We start from the raw sequence: 18567 nt of genomic DNA on the forward strand, positions 1-18567 counted from the left end.
AATGACACTCTGAACTCCATGCTGTAATATAAATCCATATAGGTTTATATTTATGTAACCCATAAATCATATCTCTAATTTTCTCGGCTGCCTCAATACCATTAATCTATAAAGCATATTTTAAGCTCAATAATTTCCTAAACAACCCCACAGGTATCAGGCTACATGGACGCAGGCTTATCAAATTGCAATATTATGCTTTCCACAATCATGCGCTGGACCATGTGGTAGGTATCAAAATTTAGGTTTCATTTTTCTGCAGAGTTGGAAGAAAATTTCAGCTAAATGTGTCAGGAACTCAGGAAGCTCAGCTCCCCACAGGTGTTTAACCATCAGGCATGCTCCTTGGGGATAGCACTGCCGGCTGGCTAGACCATGGTCCACAGATGGGGGGAAGCCAGTACGGGAAGAGAGGGAGGTCAGAAGAGCAGGAGAGTATCAAAACCTGGAGAAATTCCAAAGAAAACCTCATCTCTCATTTCAGACCTTTGCTGTCTGCTGTCAGTCTCTCCCCAGAAAGCATTATTACTTTGTAGCACTCCACAGGAGCTGATGGGCATCCGCCTGCTTCCCCCGGCTCACTGCCTGGTGGATGGACTTCTTCATTACAGACCACACCGCAGTTCTCTGGGCTTAATGGGCATAAATATAGCTACTCAAAGGGGGAAGCACTTTCCTGTCCACGAGGATATTACATCCAAGAGACGAAAGGAAAACCTGCTAATTGAGAATCGCACTTCAGTTTAATTACACAGATGCTAGAATAATGCAACCGAAGCGCCTTAAAAATATAATTATGCGCTATGCAATGCTTGAGAGCATGCTTTATCTTCATGCCTTTAATGTACATGATCAAGAAAAAGGCAACAAAAGAATCATTCCTGGGTAATTTGGGAAACTGGGACATGTCTGGGTTTGAAAGATGTTTCAGAAAGCATCTTGCGTTTGGAAGGACCCATCAGAGGGATTTTGTGAGCAACTACACATGAAATCCCTCTTTTAGCCTGTGGGTTCTTCAAAGGCTCCTGAGTTTAAAATAAATAGTGGATTTTGTGGTGCTGTGTAACTGCCTAATTCTCTCCTCCAATATCGGAACATCAGAACATGTGAGGATGTGTGTTTGGGAAGGATGACATGCTGTTTTTAATAGTGTGACTTGAAGGTCTACAAAGATCTCGTAATAAGTTAAGGATTCCTTTCACAGATTCCTTCTCTACCCTCAAGTCTCACCTTGTTTAATTTGTCATTAACACCATACTGCCTTCTTTCAAAATTTCCAAATCTTTTTCAGACAATGCCATTCCCTCAGAACTGTCCTGTGACTTCTCAGGTGTCGATGATTAGTGGTACCCACGAGTTAGGAGTATTGTATGCTTGCTGATGCAGTTCTATTCTCATAATTCAAAGTGGGCAGGGGCTACCGCTGCTCTTCTTAGAATCTCAGGCCGAAAAAATTTATCATTCCCCCAAAGGAACACCAATAAAATCCGATTCCATATAGTAGTCTGTGAGCTACTGAAAGAACTTCAGAGATCAGGTTCAGATTTGCAGAGGTACAGAAACTTGTAGGCACTGGAAAAGGAGTAACATCAGAGAGATGGGAGGTAGGAGATGTAATGTGCAGCATTTGTAAGGCAAAGGGTAAAATGAATCTCCTTGGTCATTCTCAACGGTACATTCATACATCTTCTTGGCTATTCCTAATGATGTATCTAGTGACTGCTCCTGTCACCCCTACCAGTGCATTTAGAAACCTCTCTCATCATCGTCAAGGCTGCACAGGGGTAGGGAGGAGTGGCCACGGGGTTATGCTGTATCTTAAAAATGTGGGATCCTTTCTCCCAAGCTCCTGACCACAGAGCTCAGAAAGAACATGTAGTGGTTAAACTTGATTGTCAACCTCATTGGATTGATAAATGCTTAGGGAATTAGCAAGGCATACTCCATATGTGCTTCAGGCGTTTACAGAGACAGTCAACTAAAGGAGACGATTTCCCAGAATGTAGGTGGCACTATTCCATATGCTGGGGTACCTGCTGGAAGAAAAGTAGAAAAAGGAGAAAGCTGGATAGCCTGAGATTTTTTTTCTATCTCCACCACTACCTCACATTCTCTCCACCCAGATGGATGGAAATCTCTGAAATCATGATCATATATAATGTACTATCTTCTTAAATTCTTTTCTTAAATATTTTGCTATAGTGACAATGAGCAGGGGGTTAGTACTTAGTCTCTGGGGTGTGCGAACCTTGGCCTTTCCCCAAGTTCAGGCACTAGATTCTAAACACCTGGACTCTGATATAGATGCCACCCCCAGTTGCTGTAGTGCTTAGGAAATCTCACTTATCTATTCCTCTTTTTCCTACTTCATGAAATAAAGTTAGTGATAATACAAGCTTTGAATATCTGGAATAATTAAATGAGACAATCCGAATAATGCATTTAGAAACGCACCTAGATCCTTGTGAACACTCAAAGAAATCATCTGGCATCATAGCTTAGGCTAACTCTACTGAGTACCTAGGGATAATGTTCTTTACCAAATCATATATACATTCAAACATCATATTGTGAGCACATAGAAGGTCATCTGTAGATTGCAGAACCTGGGAAAAGAAGAAAAAAATAAACCACAAAGTCTGGAGAATCTTGGAATATAAATCTATCACTTAGCAGATCTATCTGTATGTGACACTCTTACTTTTGGGGGCAAAGCAAAGCACCTTAGCTGATAAACAGGAATTGTGACTTTGCTGGCTAGTTCTCAGCTTGTGGAGTTTCAGATGGGCTTGTCTTCACATCTAGATGATGCACAGTTCATTACCTCTGGGCAAAGGGCGGCTGGGTACCTGGGCATCTGCTAATGAAGCTGGACCTGCCACAGCAGATAGCCCAGATAGTTGCATTTTCAATTTTGGTGGAATGGTGTACCACATATTTTGAGTGAAATAGGAATACAATGAGATATCTTATTTATTTGTTAACCAATCATAATAGTTGCCATTTATAATTAGTGTTATTCAATTTTTTGGTAATGATAAAACTTAAGAAAAATTCAGCATGTATAGAGTATTCCCATGTATATATTGACATTTATTGAAAAATAAATCAGGAACTCTATTGCCACATTTTAAGAGAGATATTTGTAGCTTATACTAACAATACTGTCTTCTTGCTGATGATTGATACAGAAATCTCCAAGCAAATTCCTTTGCACAGTTTGATGTGTGCCCTTCTAGTTCTAAGACAAATGGAAACACAATAAGGAGAGAGACAGTGCAGTGTGAGGGGCCTTGAGGATTAAGCAAACCTGTGTTCAATATTAACTCACTCTCCTGCTGTATTACAGTTTTCAAACCTTGAACAAATCAGATTTACTGAATCTGTTTTCTTCATTCTGACTTGGACATGTTGTGTTTACTTTTGGATCTGTGTAGTGAAACTACTAGATATAACTTGAGCAGGATATGAAACAGTATCTGTCATTTGGTAGCTTTCATGTTGATCAGTCATGATAGTGAAAATTACTGAGGATGCGCAGTGATTTTCCACAGCATCGTTGTACAATCCCAATGTCAGTCTCCATCAGGGAGACAAAACTGCCATAAGCATCAAACACTCTTTCAAAATGCACCTTAGTCCTGACCTTTCTCCCTTCTCCAGTGTGTCACCCAAATGAGGTCCCCACGATGCTTCACCTCAGCATCTACCATACCCTACTAGCCAGGTTCTGATCCACATATTCTCACCATCATATTCCCTGCCAGCATTAGAATCTTTTCACATTTAAATGTAAATATTCCATGACCATGCTGAAGCTGTCTGGAACTCCCTGTTACACAAAATACTGACAAGATCACATCTATGGGTGACCTAGGCCCATGTGTATCTCAGCTATCATTTTTCCTACTCTCTAGTTCGCTTACCAAGCAAATCGCAATCTGAGCACACGCCTACCCCTAATCTTTTTCGGGTCAACCCACACTGTTCTTATTCTTCATGAAATTGGTCACTAACCACACCTATGTTTATTTATCAGAATGCCACTCTTTCCTTCCTTCCACAGACTTTAGAGCAGTGGTTCTCAATATATGGGTCACAATGCCTTTAGGGGTCACCAAAGACCATTGTAAAGCACAGATATTTACATTACAATTCATAACAGTAGCAGCATTGCAGATATGAAGTAGTAACTAAAATAATTTATAGTTGTGGTCACCACAACATGAAGAACTGTCTTACAGGGTCACAGCATTAGGAAAGTTGAGAACTACTGCTTTATAATCATGGGAGCAAAGTTCTTGTGTCTCTGAAATCACAACTGTTCAATACCAGTGTGGGAACACAGTAATTACTTAATAAATGAAATATGTCATTAAAAGTGAGAATATTACAAATTAACCCCTGGTGACCACTCAGGTCAAATGTCCAATTTCTTTCACTATTAAAAAACAGAGTTTTTATTCCACTTCCAAGTGAGTACATATGATGTCTGTCTTTCTGTGTTTGGGTTACCTCACTCAGGATGATTTTTTTTTCTAGATCTGTCTCTTTACTTTCAGAATTCATGGTGTGATTCTTTAAACAACAGAGTAATGCTTTATTGTGTAAATGTACCACATTTTTTTTGTCTATTCTTCAGTTGAGAGACTAGATTGCTTCTAGTTTCTGCCTATTATGAATGAAGTTGCAATAAACACGGTTGAGCAAGTGTCCTTGTGGTAAGACTGATTTTCCTTTGGGTGTATGCCCAAAAGCGGTATTGCTGGATACTGAGGTAGATTGATTCCCAAGTTTCTGAGAAATCATGATATTGATTTCCAAAATGGCTGTGCAAGTTTGTACTCACACCAACAATGGAGGAGTGCTCCCCTTGCTCCACATCCTCTCCAGCATGAACTGTCACTTGTGTTTTTAATCTTAGCCATCCTGACAGGTATAATGGAATCTCAGTGTTGTTTTAATTTTCATTTCCTTAATAGCTAAAGGATGTTGAACATTTCTTAAGAGATTCTCAGCCATTTCAGATTCTTCTGTTGAGAATTCTGTGCTTAAATCTGTACCCCATTTTTAATTGGATAAGCTGGGTTTTCGATGATTACTTTCTTGAGTATTTTATTTACTTTGAATATTGGTCTTTTGTTATATAAGAATTTTGTGAAGCTCTTTTCTCATTCTGTGACCTGCCATTTTGTCCTTTAATAGTATCCTTTGCCTTTCAGAAGACTTTTAGTTTCATGAGGTCCCATTTGTTAAGTGTCAGGCTTAGTGCTTGCACAATTGGTGTTATGTTCAGGAAGTTGTCTCCTATGTCAATGCATTCAAGGCTATTCTCCACTTTTTCTTCTATCAAATTCAGTGTATCTGGTTTTATGTTGAAATCCTTGATCCACTTGGACTTGAATATTGTCCAGTGTGGTAGGTATGCATCTATTTGCATTCTTCTACATGTAGACATCCAGTTAGACCAGCACCATTTGTTGAAGATGTTCCATTGCTTATTTCTGGCTTTTTGATAAAAAATTAGATGTCTATCATTTTATGGATTCATGTCTGGGTGTTTGCTTCAATTCAATGTCTGTTTCTATGCCAAAACCATGTGTTTTTAAAATTATTACTAAAGCTCTGTACTATAGTATGAAGTCAGGGATAGTGATACCTCTGGAAGTTCTTTTATTGTACAGAATTATTTTAGCTATCCTGGGTTTATTGTTTTTCCACACAAAGTTGAGTATTGTCCTTTCAAGGTCTGTAAAGAATTGTGTTGGAATTTTGGCAGGGATTGCATTGAAATTTGTAGATTGCTTTCGATAAGATGGCCATTCTCACTATGTTAATCTTACCAATACAGAAGTAGGACATAAGTAAGAGGCTAAGTAACCAGGAGGGCTCAGTTGGTGGGTGTGTGCATCTCTCTGTGAAGGGGAAATAAAACAGATTTTGCAGGTGGGCTATGGGCACATACAGATGGGAACAAGAAGGGTCAAGGGAGAGATGGACGTAGAGAGTATAGGGAGAAATGACTGGAATTAGAGGAGCACTTGGGAAGCAATGTGGAGACCTATTGCTGCCATGAGGATCGGCCTTCAGCAGCTTAGGGATTGAGGGGATCCATGGAGTTGGTGAGCTAATCACTCAGTTTTACTTCTCTGAGGGCCAAAACTTAGTTCTTCATTTTATTATTTTTTTTTCTGTTGCTGTTATACTCTATTCTTGTTTGTTCTGTTCTTCTACTCAGACATTTCCCTTTCTCTGCTTTCCTGGTAACTTCCTTCTACATTACTTCCTGATGTCTGCCTTTTACATCTTTCCTTCTACCTCTTTTCTGGTGTTTTCCTTCTCTTGTGTCTTTGTTTTTTTCTGTTACAACATATATATCCCAGCAACATTTTCCAAGCAGTGTAAAGAATTGCAATGTGGATACATTCTATTCTCTTTTTTTTTTGTTACGTAAATTAACCCATTTATTTAGTTGGCTGTGCACTATTGAGAAGGCTAGGGTATCAAATGGTAGCACTTCTACTGGTCTTTCAGTTCCTTCAGTCTTCTGATGGAAGACTTCACTGTGACGGCAGAAGTCGTGTTGTAGGTCCAGGCCCTGCCAGCCACTGTTTTCATGCAGGAACCACAGTGCCAGATGCCGACGGCTCATCTCTTCATCTTGGTCTTGACACAGAAGGAGCACGTGTACTTGGTGTGCTGGCTGATTTCAATTTTCTTCACCATTTTCCTGAGGGAGGCACCAGAGCGGGTCCCATAATTCCCGATGACCCCGACCTTCTTGGTGCGTTTTTGCCATGTCGCTGGTACCTAACCCAAGCTGATACATTCTATTCTTAAGTGAATGATTACAATGCATTCAAATTAAAAATAGCATGCTTTCCATATCTTTTACATGATTAAATATTCAAGTATTAAGTGGAGCTCAAGGGACCCTGCAGGAGGTGGGGAGAATGGATTGGAGGAGCCAGAGGGATTGAGGATACCTTGAGAACATGGTCCTCAGCATCAACTAAGCAGGGTCATAGGGGCTCATAGAACTGGCAACAATCACAGAACCTACATGATATTGTATTAGATCATTTGCATATATGTTATTGTTGTGTAGTTTGCTGGTTTTGTGGGAATCCTAATAGTGGGAGTGGGGGCTGTCTCTGACTATTTTCCTTCCTCTTGGGACCCCTTTCCTCCTACTGGGTTGCCTCATTCAGCCTTTATGTAAAGGTTTGAGCCTAGCTTTGTTGTAACTTGCTATGCCATGTTTGGTTGATAGCCCTGGGATTTTCCAAAGGGAAACAGAGTTGAGTGGATCTGGGGAGAGGGGAGGCGGGAGGCACTGAGAGGAGCAGAGGGAAGGAAACTGCAGTCAGGAGGAAATTTGTGAAAGAAGAACAAATAAAAATAAAACCAAAAGCAACAACAACAAAACAGATGAAGTGAATCTCCTCATGCTTTTCATGAAGGGCTGTGATGTCATCAAGAAGGGTTGGTCTTTAGCTTGAGTCCCCATGATATTTTTAAAGCATTCTAACTTACTTTCATGATCACGGCTTAATAGGTGTCTCATTGTTTATTTCCTGTTTTCTTTGATCAATCTATCATTTGCAGATGGGAAGCAGCCCTTTCCCTGTTATTTTCACCATCCTGAGTGAGGTAAGCCAGACCCAAAAAGAGGAACATGGGATGTTCTCACTCATATTTAGTTTCTAGCCATAAATAAAGGACATTGAACCTATAATTCGGGTTCTTAGAGAAGCTAAATAAGAAGGAGAACCCAAAGAAAATCATATAGGCATCCTCCTGAATATTAAACTTCATCAGGCGATGAAAGGAGACAGAGACAGAGACCCACATTGGAGCACCGGACTGAAATCTCAAGGCCCAAATCAGGAGCAGAAGGAGAGAGAGCACAAGCAAGGAACTCAGGACCGCGAGGGGTGCACCCATACACTGAGACAATGGGGATGTTCTATCAGGAACTCACCAAGGCCAGCTGGCCTGGGTCTGAAAAAGCCTGGGTCAAAACCGGTCTCGCTGAACATAGCGGACAAGGAGGACTACTGAGACCTCAAGAACAATGGCAACGGGTTTTTGATTCTACTGGACCTATTGGTTTAATGGGAGCCTAGGCAGTTTCGTGGATGCTCACCTTACTAGACCTGGATGGAGGTGGGTGGTCCTTGGACTTCCCACAGGGCAGAGAACCCTGATTGCTTTTTGGGCTGACGAGGGAGGGGGACTTGGTTGGGGGAGGGGGAGGGAAAGGGGAGGCGACGGTGGGGAAGAGACAGAAATCTTTAATAAATAAATAAATTAAAAAAAATTGCAAGCAGTATTTTTATAGAGAAGGGTTAGAGTGTGAGAGCAAGATGTGAGTAATACGCCTGGTGACTCAGTTATATAACTTGTAAATGAAAAAAAGGATAAAAAGTTTGAGGATACAAATTTGACCATAAGTTAATCCATGGAATGACTCACTGTTGAGATGCAGGATGTCCAAGTGGGTGAAAGTATGTGTGATCAATGAGTCTTTCTGACCCCAGTGGTTTCCGGAAGTTTTCTTATACCAATACCATTACACTACACAAGGGATTAAGACTTCAACATGCAGAATTAAAGGGATACATTCTTTCCATTTGTATTCATTTGAATACAACCTGTCTCTCACAGGCTCTTTTGTTGAATGTTTGGTCATTAGTATTGAGTTAAGGAACCTTTTGTACAACATACTTCCACCACTATGATACTAACCAAGCTATGGAGCCAAACAAGCAATGAGCTTAAAAATAATTTGTCCTTTTAAGTTGTTTAGGTCAGGTATAACATTACCGGTATGAGAAAGTTCATTAATATAAAATCCTATGAATCCTAAAATCAGTATTTATTGAGCATTCTGCTTAATACTAGCTTACTAAGTTGTTGCTATATCTGCTAGAGCAACAAACAGCCTCATTATTCCAGGGTTGACCAGCTGTATCGTGATTGGTATTTAACAATCACCTTTAGAAAAAAGAGAAACACTTGGTTTGTAGCATATGCTTATCTTTGAAGTGCAAACATTTCTTCTGTGGTTGAGTTTATGATTGCATTAACAATACTATGTCAATGAATATCGAGCTGAGGATGATGGAAAAACCTGGATCCTCCGAGCCAAGATAAGCTGTTTCCCTCTGGATAAAATAAGTCAAACTTTCCCCTGCTGGTGTCTCAGGTCGGCATGATCAGAAGGACAAAGCAAGACCCTGTCACTCACAATTGTTCCAGGATATGGACTGCAAGGATCTCCCATTGTAAATCTGCTCCTGCCCACTTCACGTACGGCACTGACACCTGCTGAAAGGGTGAGCAGAAGATCTATGCCTATCAATGCTTCTTCCCATTTTCCTTGGCTGATACTCACAGAACAGCAGGGGGGACCAAGAGACATAGTCTAGGTATGTGCTCAGTTGTTCAGAAGAGCACAGCGTTGTCTTAGCTGAGACTAACCTCTGGCAAGCAGCCTTCCTACCCATCTCATTATTTCTACCCTATATCGCACTTCTTTAAAGGGTTTGGATAGTCTAAGGCAAACACCCCCTGGTTGACTATTTTTGTTTTCTAGGTCAGCTGTAAGAAAGTACCACAAACTGGGCATTTAAAAACAGCAGAAATACATCCTCTTTCAGTGTGGGGGATGAGAAATCTGAAGTCAGGGTGTTAGCAGGAATACATTTACTTTGAAATCTAGAATGAAAGCTTGCTTATTGCTTTTAGCTTCTGAGGGAGCTCACAGATACGCGATTTTAGTACCTAGGCCTTCCTATGCATGGCTTCTTTCTCTCTACATCTATATGTGTGTCCAGACTTACCTCTCATGCATCAATGTACAATTATGGGAAAAGAATACATTTGTGTTAATTAAAACACACATTTGTAAAACAGGGAAGACATAAAGAAGACAGGTGTTACTGGTAGGCAGCCGTCTGCCATTCTCCGAGGGTGATGGCATGCCCTTCTTTACTGGCAGTGGGCAGGTTCTCATGGGTTTGCTTTTATTGAGACTTTTCCTTTACCTACTTTTCATCATGGCTTCTGACACTGCTTCCTCATGCAGTTCTTCCTTTGTGTGATGACTTAAGGCCCCAATCATTGGATTCTTCCTATGACCATTTGTTTCTTTCTATATAATGATAAATATTCTCTTGAATTTATCACTCTATCATAATAGGTGGCCAATGTTTAAAATATATTTTATGAAGTCTTTGAGAATGTCCTACAATGTATTTTGGTCACGTTCACCACTACCTCTCCTCTTAACTCCTCCAAGATCCACCCCATTTTCCACCTGCCCATATTTTCTATTGTTAATCACTCCCTGAATTCAACTTCTGCTGCCCATGTATTTATAGGTGTGGAGTCATAGACAAGAGTGTGTGTGTGTGTGTCCCCACTTGTTGCTGATGGTTCCTCTGACTCTTATTTTCTTCACTTTAACCAGTTTGTGAATTAAAAAAATGAACACATTTAGCAATAACTATAAATATGGTCCATCTAATTCCTTCCTCTCATGCAATAAGCCCAGTTGGCTATAGGGTTCCCTCTAACAACGACGATGGTACAGGAGCTCTGGCTCCATGCTCAGGTGTCAGACTCACTGTCCTAACTTCCAAGTCGAGGCCTCATGAATCTGAGTTTTGCTACAGTCAAGCTACAGTTCAAAATACCAGCTTCCAGGCTAGAGTAAGGAATACTGACCACAGGAAACCAACCTCCCTATTCCTACTGCCCTCCATCCACACTCAGCTTACTCTTTACTAGTGACTCATAAAGAGAGGTACAGGACTCTGCTTTAGGCAGTCAGTCACAAAGTTAGGATCCACAATCTTCTCTCACTGTCTTCTAAAGGATGTGATCTAGATGCCATTCAGTCTCCTTATGTTTATATGGCTTCCCACATGCGGGGTAGGGGAGACACAGTTTATCAGTGAGTTCAGAAAGAGGAAATATATTTGCTGAGCAGCCAGAATGCATTCAGCAATCTTGCCATTTGTTTCATTTATTATGAAAGCATTTTTTTTTTTTACTGTGTAATTTTGAAGACTAAAAGCTAAGTGAGCCATGTAGTGGGGGTAAAGAGAGCATGAGCAAGCCACTCATGATTCAATCTAATCAGCATTTACTCAACACCTGCTACCTCCTTAACTCTGTGTAGATGGTCTCAGAGGCCTGTCAGTGCAGTTAATAGAGAATAAAGCTGGATGCTGTTTCATGACCATTACTCAAGATTCTAGTTTTTGTTCTAAGATAGTTTTAAGGTTAGGGAAACTTCTATACTAGATGGTCTATGCTATCCTCCAGTTTACTGTTAGAAAAAAGGGAAATATTATGTAGTTAAATCTCGTTAAGGCTCAGTTATCTCTCTCTTTGTTGTCCTGAGGAAGATACAGCCATGTAGAGCCCAGGTCCGAGGGCATTACTGCAACCAAACATTTCTGGTGGAAGCTGAGCTGCACAATGCCTTAGCACAGCATCCTTGTGTTCCCCACCATCCCTTGCCTTCCTGCTCCTGCAGAGTCAAGGGCTTTGTTTTTCAAAGCCTCTGGGAAGCCTCACAAACAACCAGTATTTAGTTCACAGATTCCAAAGATGATAGTCAGTGCCTTCTCCTGCATGTATGGACACTAATCTTCTGATGGAGGAAATCTGATTATTGGCATCCTTCGAGCAAATGGCCCTGTCCAAAATCAAACACCATCTGAGCTATTTAAAACCTAATGAAAAAGGCCTGAGAGTCCAGCAAACTCGAATTCATGCTGATCTCCACTTGCTGAATACATAAAACAGCATGCTTATTAAGAGGCAGATTTGAGCCATTTGGGGTTGAGAACTTTGGTTTGCTGATTTTGAAAGAAAGAAAAGGAAAAAAAAAAAAACTCAGGCAGCTGCCCTAGTTTCTATCAGGACACGAGAGTATTTACTGAGCCCAGACCCAGTCTCAAGCTAATGGCTCTGAGTGCCTCTAATAGGCCTTGGGGTCAGGCAGGGCAGATTGTGGCAAGAGCAGAGGGGTGTCCACATGAGAGCAGCGGCTGTCCTCAGGGGGGCTCACACAGCCTTCCTGTTCATCTGCGGAGTATGTGTGCAGCTTCCAAAGCTCAAGAGCTTGGATCAATAGCTAAAAGTTTGGAGGCTTATGAAATCTTCCAAATTGGAGTGAGAACATCTCCCCGGGTATTCTGCAGTCCTGGTAAATGGAAATGAAACATCTGAGTGAAAGCAAAGCGTTCCCCAGACCTTCATCTTATTTCTACTCAGATGTAATCCAAAATTAACACTTGGTCCAGACACCCAGCCTATTAGCACAATGATTTTTCAGCTTCCTGGAGAAGGGCAGTGGCTGGGGGCCAGATAAGCAGTGAGGGGCTCCCCCACTTGGAATTCTACCCTGGTAACCCAACAAGAGAAGCGCATTACCGTTTAATTATAATGGCAGAACAGATGTGATAACAAGGTTGTCTTCTCTGGCTGCGTTCCTGATGTCACCACAAGGGTTTCCAGTTGTTGCTCTTTCTCATTTTGTGCTTCCTCATTAATCTCGCTCCTCCAGCTGCTTCCTGCTCGCCTCCCTGATTGTCTGGCTTCCTTTGTGAGAAACGGTCATGGCATTTCGGAGTGGCTGTGCGGGATGGGTCTCAAGTTTGTTCCTGGAGGCCATCGTGGCCCTCTTAGATACCAGCAACTCCATCCTTACCAAATTAAAATGAAGGATGATCACACCGCCACACCCACAGAGGACTTTTCATTCTGCAACCACTGTTTCCAGTTATGCGTCCTCATGTGCTGACTGACTCTGAGTCCCCTCCTTCCTCTCTTGTCTGTTGTCTAAACCCTCCACCTCGGTACAATGAGTTTAGTTTTCCAAAGCTCAGGCTAGTTAGACCCTACCTTAGGAGGAAAATCGTAGATTCTTTCCTCCAGTCTACGGAGGGTAAAACTCCACATCTCCTTTTGTGATAGTCAAACATGGGGTAAGATTAATAGGGATAAAATTTAGTAGAAGATAGTTCACATAACTGTGCTGGAGACTTTCAATACAAGTAGGTATATGAGCCCGTCTACAGTCACTGGTTACCTACTCCTTGGGAACAGCAGGTCATGGAGGGCATTCGTCAATTCTAGACGAGAGTGGGTGGATACGTAAGGGCTTGGAGGGGGCTTGCATTTGTTTCTTCTCTTTGCATCCTCATTGATACAGAGGACATGGCAACTTCCTTTACAAAAAACAATTTCATCTAGTATTTGGTAATTTCATGCAAGCATACAATGTATCTTTGATCACATCCGCTCTGGGCTCCCTCATAGTCCCTCCTAGCAGGTGTGATGCTCTCATCTCCGTTTGTTTGTTTGTTGCTGTTGCTATTCCATACTGCGCAGATTAGTGCTGCCTGCTGTCCAGGCTTGCTCAGCCAATCCTGCAGGGAGGATTTAGAACCCAGCGCTCGAAGAGATTGATCTACTTTTGAATGATTATCAAGGCAGAGATCTAACTCTTTTCAAAGTTAGCTTCCTTTCCATTTTTTTAAAAAAAGTTTTTATGGCCTATTTCCTTTCCTTGCTGCTCCTTCCGACTTCCTTTATCTCTCTGGAGTTTATGAGACAGAAACTTCTTACGTAACCCTGGCCTGGTACTTGCTGTGTACCTCAGGGTGGCATTTAACTCATGGCAATTCTTCTCACTCAGTCTTTGAGTACTGAAATTGTAGGTTTGCACTGACACGTGGCTCCTTTTCAGCATACACCACCTTCCTAAGTTATACTGTTCAAAACCTCGAGGCATATCTACATAGAATGGGTCTCCTGTGAGTTCTGAACTCTGGGAAGGTGACGAGCCATCTGAGAATCAGTAGCAGGCTTTGTGAGCGGTTCACTTACTTGCTGCCCATCAAATGACCGTCTTTTTCAAAATCAATTGTACATGGTATGCTGCTCTGACTAGACTGGATGCAAGGCAGATGGCAGAAATGGGAGTTTTACTTAGAGACCATATTGATCACCCCTTTTGTGGAGCAATAGTATATTTAAGGTCTGAATGGGGAGGTATCTCTATGAACCATGGAGAAGAGTTGGGAGTCTTCAGTGTTGAAATTTCTTTCTTCAAATCCTCTGCTAGCTCTTTAAGCAGTTTTTCCCAGCAGGCACTCTGGACGCAATACTGACCATCTGACTCCAGCTGACTTCTTGATTGATCTCAACCGATCAATGCAGAAGACTCATAGCGGAGGTCATTCCATACAGCTGCACATTTAGGTGAAGTCAAAGAAAAAAAAACGTGATTATGCACAAAGTACAAGAAGTTCCAGAGTTTTAGAAGCAATTACATCATTGTGAAGATGAAGATGAGAAAAATTTCAAGAAGTAGAATGGTTTATATAGATTTGCATTAACTCTTTAGTTAATTCAATGCCACATTAGAAAAATTAAGTAGATAAGTAATTAGTTTGTTGAGTATAGAACACCATCAGGTGAGACTATCTTGTATGTATGAATGTGTGTGTGTGTGCGCGCTCACACATGTGTAGGGGATGGATGACTGTATGCAGAAGCCAGGGATCAATCTCAGTTATCATCTATTCACCTTGTCCATTGAGACAGGGTCTCTTATTGACTTGAGGCTTGTCACATAGGCTAGCTTGGCCTATTGGCCAGCCAAGTGAGCCCTAGGGATCCACCTACCTCAGCTTTCCAAGTGATGCCATCATGCCTGATCTTTTACATTGATATTAGAGACTGAACCTGGGTCCTTCTGCTTGACTGGCAAACACTTTCCTGATTTTGCTATTTCCAAAGCCCTGATGTTCTCGAGTTTGATTTTAAGATACACCAATATCAATAATCACATAGTCATTGGGGCTGTGTGCTTACAGGTCTATTCCCAAGGAGGAGTGTGGGCTTGGGATAAGCAAGCAGGAACAATGCCACTTAACCAGTTCCAAGTTTACTATTTCTCTAGTGTTATTACTATTGGTAACTTCTGATACTATCTATCTGTGGTATGACTGTTGGTAACTTATGATACTATCTATCTGTGGTATGACTGTTGGTAACTTATGAGACTATCTATCTCTGGTATGATTGTTGGTAATTTATGAAACTGTCTGTGGTATGACTGTTGGTAACTTATGAGGCTGTCTGTGAGGTTCAGCAGTCCCTGAGTCCTCCGATGTGGTAAAACAGTCATGTCATTCTTCAGAGTTAAGTGATTGACATATATCAAGAAGTGCTATTTGATTGATATACTTTTGCATAGGAAATGGAAATGATGCTTTATTTTCAGGCTAGTGAGGGGAAGAAGGAAGTTAGGGAATCTACTTATATTGAGCAGGAGGCCTCACAGTTGGTAATACACAGAGATTCTTTTTTTATTTAGCACGTTGGAGGGGGCATAGGCCATTAGAACACTAAAATCTTAACATGGACCTGTCAGCTTGAAGTCTTTAATGTGACCCCTCGTATCTTTCAAAGAATCTAATAATTGGTCTGGTCTGGCTACCCTTATATAAAGATGCAAACTAGTCTGCTTTTTCTAATAATTAAAAATGAACTATAATCTCAGTTACAAGAAGGGCATTCTGGTTAGTCTTCATTTTCAGGGAGTCACTCCTTTATGATAAAATTTCCAGAAAAGAGATGTTACAATCTCACATTGGGCAGTGTGGTTCGGATACTCCATCCCTGAGTGAGCAATCTGACTTTTAACTCATGTGTCCCTGGAAGGGAATATCTATTTTGCCAATCCTGTTAAAGTTATAAAATCACAATTTTTAATGATGAAAGGGAAATCTGTATTAATTATATACAGATTATAAGGGTTGAATTACCCACAGTCCTAGACAATTGTGAGGTCTGGATAATTTGAGACAGTGCACGCTTCTGGGACCGTGGTGCTTGTTTATAGAGTGTATGCTTGTGTATGTCTTCCTGCGAGATACTGTGGTCATGGGGCTCCTAGTGACACCATACTGTTGGCAATAGGCAGGATTCTAATGAGGATCATGAGATTATCTGTCCGAATGCAAGAAACTTTCACTGGCAGAGCACAAATGGACAAGTGACGATGTATTGACCTGGGCTCCTGTAGCTGCTTCTCGAAGGCCATGGTGTTATGCATTTGATGCCTGCCGTTTCATGCCAGGATATGGGATAGCTTTCTTTCGTTAGAAGTACTTTTTCTGTGCCTAGAGCATATTTCGTCAATGTTGAAAGTTTGCTTAATGGACAATTCAGAAGGAAAAGGATTCAATTCTTTACACCTGCCATTCCCAGTGGAAATCAGCTAATCCGTTGCAGGGGACTCTTGCAATAACAGCCCAGCACCACAGGGGAGTGGTTACGGGAGAAGCTAGTGATCAAATTCTTCTCGGGGGGTCCCTAGAAAAAGCACCCCTTTCAAGGGTCTGAGTACTCGTCAGTAACTTATGTGAAGTTCGGATGCCTCTGCAGTAATTCTTCCAAGTGTCTGACTCAATAGCGGTCTTCAAACAGTATATTTTATCTATGACAGTTGCGGCTTTCAATCCTAGATTGGATTTCTCCCTGTCCTCCCAGAAGATGTTTTAGTGATGTAGGCTTTAGCATATGATTGGTAAGACCTTGAAATAAATTCCCAGCCAACAGAAAGGCCTAGGTAGGACCGGGTAGAAAAGGACACTAAGATTCACTACTAAATGTAATATCTGGCTAACACTGTTTTGAGGGGGGTGGCGTTTCTTCTTCATTTTTGCATCCATTCTGTTTCTCCACTTTCTATCTTTTTATTGTCATTCCTCTGTGGAATGAATTAATCAGGTGTTCTGTCACTCTTCTAAAATTTGTCATGTCTAGTTGCTGTCAGAGAATTGATTTGCCCATCTGATGTAGTGCAAGGGGCCAGTCAATGCATGAATCTCCTGGGCTTTGATTTCCTCCTCAGCAATAACATGCTGTGGTTATGAGCAAATGTTCCTGCCAGGGCCTTTACCGTATAAGACCCAGTTTGCCCTTAATCCTCCTATCAGATAAAGAGGAGACTGATACCTAAACTTTGAGAGCTTTAAATAAATGAGCAGACAGGGAGTTCAAAAACATATTTCCAACCATGACCCATGATCAGAAAGAGGTTCATAGAGAAGGAATGAACTTGATGCGTGAGGGAAATGGAGAAGAAAAAGGAGAGGTCAAGATCCTTTGGGGCAAGGGAGAAAAGACAGTTGTGGTCATGGGGCAAGAGAGGTGCAGAGGTATTTGAAAGCAAAACCTTCCCTGGAGGACTTACCTAACACTGGAGGGAGTGTGTCTCACCCTTACTAGTGTGTCATGTACCATCAGGCAAGCTCACCTTTGCTAATGGTGGTTTCCTCGTGGCTTTGAGAAGGTGGAAGCTGCCAAGAAGATGTGTCATTTTAAGATGTCTCATCAGAGATCTACCGGAATTCCTCACATTGTAATTCCTGAGACATTAGTAAGGCACACATGTGCCTCAGGAGGATTCCAGAAAGTTCTGCATCACTGCACAGGGATGCTCTTCACACTTTTCCTGTACATACTGGTGTAGATTCGGCAATAGTCCTATAGTCCTGGCATAGTAAAATACAGAAGGCAAGTGTATAGTAGGTTCGGATATTTTTTTTTTTTTGATTTGGGAAAATTAAAGCTAGACATATGGCATGTAAGAGAGTAGGTAAATGTGTGAATATGAGAATATGTGTAAGTGTATAAGTACATACGGATATATGTGTAAACATGACTATATTGTGTGATGCTGTGTGCATAGGTATGAAGGGGTGAGTGTATATGTGCAAGGTGTTTATGGGAATTTATGGATGTGAGTGTTTATGAGTGTATCTCTGTGTGAGAGCATGTGAGCATGCTCATATACGCATATATAAGTATCTAAATTTTTAAAAATAGTTTTAACACTCAAAGGAGAGAAATTAACGGTGGAGAAAGACCAGGGGTATTTTCAGGAAGGAGAGAGATTGTGGGATGATATGAAAAGTTTGGTGGTTGGAGGACATTCAGTGGGAAAGTTACTCCTGGTGGGAAGTTGAGTACCAGATACAGGCTACTGTAAGTCATGCTGTACTCTGTGACAATTAGGAAATCCAGATTACATAGAAATGGAGAAAGCAGTCTTTAAATGAGATGCTTTTCCCATTGGGATGAAAGATCAGTCCCTGAGCCCTTAGGAGGTCACAAGCTGTGACTTCACGCTGGGTCTGGCTGGAGCGCTCCCTCTATTTTCTTCCTGAAAAGTTAACTTTGCATCTTACAAACGGTTCTCAGCTCATGTCTGCTTTGGTTGTGGAAAAAAGGCTCATATCTTGATGTATAGATTACCATTATGTGTTTAGCTGTATTGATTTGGAGACCCGCAGGCGATGGCCTCTCAGACGCAAAATTGTGGATTTGCTTTTTTACATCCAGCCAATTCTGATCTATCAGTGGGCATAGTATTCGGCAGTAAGTAATGCAAAACTTGATTACAGATGCTGATTATGCAAACAGGGATGGATTCTTCTCATGCAGCCTGTCCAGAGGTGAGCAGGGACA

The 18567-nt window shown here is 41.4% G+C and overlaps 1 pseudogene; it reads right to left on the reverse strand.

The window, feature by feature from the left end:
* Positions 1-6519: 6519 nt before the first annotated feature.
* On the reverse strand, positions 6520-12694 carry LOC126497053 (60S ribosomal protein L37a-like; annotated as a pseudogene).
* Between the last annotated feature and the right edge of the window lie 5873 nt (positions 12695-18567).

The sequence above is a fragment of the Alexandromys fortis genome, unplaced genomic scaffold, assembly GCF_014885135.2.
Source record: "Alexandromys fortis isolate MF-2015 unplaced genomic scaffold, M_Fortis_MF-2015_v1.1 scaffold_25, whole genome shotgun sequence".
In the NCBI taxonomy this organism is placed as follows: domain Eukaryota; kingdom Metazoa; phylum Chordata; class Mammalia; order Rodentia; family Cricetidae; genus Alexandromys; species Alexandromys fortis.